Source organism: Etheostoma spectabile, chromosome 22, assembly GCF_008692095.1.
Source record: "Etheostoma spectabile isolate EspeVRDwgs_2016 chromosome 22, UIUC_Espe_1.0, whole genome shotgun sequence".
Taxonomy (NCBI): Eukaryota; Metazoa; Chordata; class Actinopteri; order Perciformes; family Percidae; genus Etheostoma; species Etheostoma spectabile.
Window position 1 is genome coordinate 14620818 of NC_045754.1, and position 1863 is coordinate 14622680.

The 1863-nt window shown below is 37.7% G+C and overlaps 1 protein-coding gene across 3 annotated transcripts in view; it reads left to right on the forward strand.

Moving 5' to 3' along the window:
- Positions 1 to 1863, forward strand: part of sema5a (sema domain, seven thrombospondin repeats (type 1 and type 1-like), transmembrane domain (TM) and short cytoplasmic domain, (semaphorin) 5A) — a 113742-nt gene that overhangs the window by 108779 nt on the left and 3100 nt on the right. The window lies entirely within an intron of this gene.

Sequence of the window (1863 nt, forward strand, 5' to 3'; positions counted from 1 at the left end):
TGTATCTGCACATTTCCCGGCTTAGACAGGCTTCATTATCGCATCCTAAATTGCAGACAGTCGGAAGCACCGGAGCCATCGACAGAGATCCAGCTACAAACAGCCTCTTATCCACTGATTCATCAGGCCTTTAGTGCCAGACTGAGCTGGTGATTAGTGAGGTCCACAGCTTCTCCATGCCACAGCTGGGCTTTTTTCAAGGGTTCCCACTGCTCTGTATTAAAGGGAATTTCAATCACTCTAACAACCTGTGCATTTTTTTTACCCAAAAAAGGAGCTTCAAAGTAATCTTGTATCATGATTTTAAACCAATAAAAGAACTTGCCAAATTGCATTTGTAATATAGTCTGGCACTAGCAGTCTACTTAAAGGTCCTGGCACCTATTGGTCTTCCTGCTGATAAGCAGCTATTGGATATGCAAGACTACATGGCATAAAGCTGCCCTCCTTACTGTAGTTACTGATGCTACGCTTCAGGCTTTCCATTCAGATATGCAGCTCACAATAATACTGGCAGATTTACTTTTTGAAATATATATTTATATATACGTAAAGTATTTTTTTTTAAATAGTAGGGAACTTTATTTTAAACTGATGTATAAAAAAGGTTTCTTATTCCAAGCTAGCTATTATTAGGTGTTGCTACTGTGGCTAGCTTACGCCACATATGTTAGCTTGATGTATTGTTTATTTCTCTGGCTGACTTGTTCACGTTTCCAGTTGACTGGCTTTCTAAACAAGCCCTAAGTATGCATTTAATTGCTAAGTCATTTATATGATATTTCACCAGAAGACTGCGGCTAAAGCTACATGTCCAAGGCAAAAAGTCAGCATCCTCACCAGACAGTTGATGATATGGGATTTGTTTAGCAATGTGTAGCTAGTTAGTCCTAGTATTATATGTATGGTAAGGAATAATGTAATACCTGAATGTTGATTTGTTTTAACAAATTCTACTGATAGCATCTAGCATCATCCAGACAGTGGGGAAATGCTACACACTGACCTAAATGTGCATTAGGGCAGACAAACAGATTGTTTCCTCACACTTTTTCCTCTTGTGTTTTTGGTTTTGACCAGGCTAGAAAAAAACACCACGCTCCAAACTTTCTAAAATGACTTTTTCACAGCCCCTTACGCACTTCAAAATGTTGAGAAATTCAAAGCTCTACAGACCGGCTATGTGAAGGTTATGATTTGACAATCGCTGTCCAGAGGAGGGGTTTAGCACACGATCAATCTTCAAAGTTTCACACTGTAACTCAGCTTGGTCTTTTAACTTGATTTTACTGCAATACTGATAAATCAGCATTTTTAGGCAGGTTTTCTTTTCATTTGTTTAAGACATATATTATAAAGTAAGTGAATACCTGGATCTCTGTTTGGAAAAACTACTTCTAAGATATGAGAGTGTTTTGTAAAACTGCCGCAGAGAGAACAGATTCTTTTCCTCAGAGCAAATATCTCCGAATGTAATTTCATTGCAGAATAAAGGTGTGGAACGTTCATCTGTCATGCAATTACAGTCAGGAACATAGAGCATAATTCAGTTAGTCCTGTTGCAAAAAGAGGCAGATATGAATATAGACAGGCCATGTGAAAATACAAAAGGAGCTGCATGACAAATGAACACTGTCTATTTCTAAAAAGCACATTCTGCTTCCAACCCTCACTCACTGAGCCTAAAATGTTGTTGGATGTTGATATGAATTTTCAACCATTAAATGTGCAACACTGTAATATGCCTCTTTTTGAGCAGTTATAGGGAGGATTCCTATTACTGCTCAAAATATATAACTAACACCTGATGCCATATTTCAGAGTTTTTTGGGCTCAAATCTTGATGTTGATGAATTATTATTA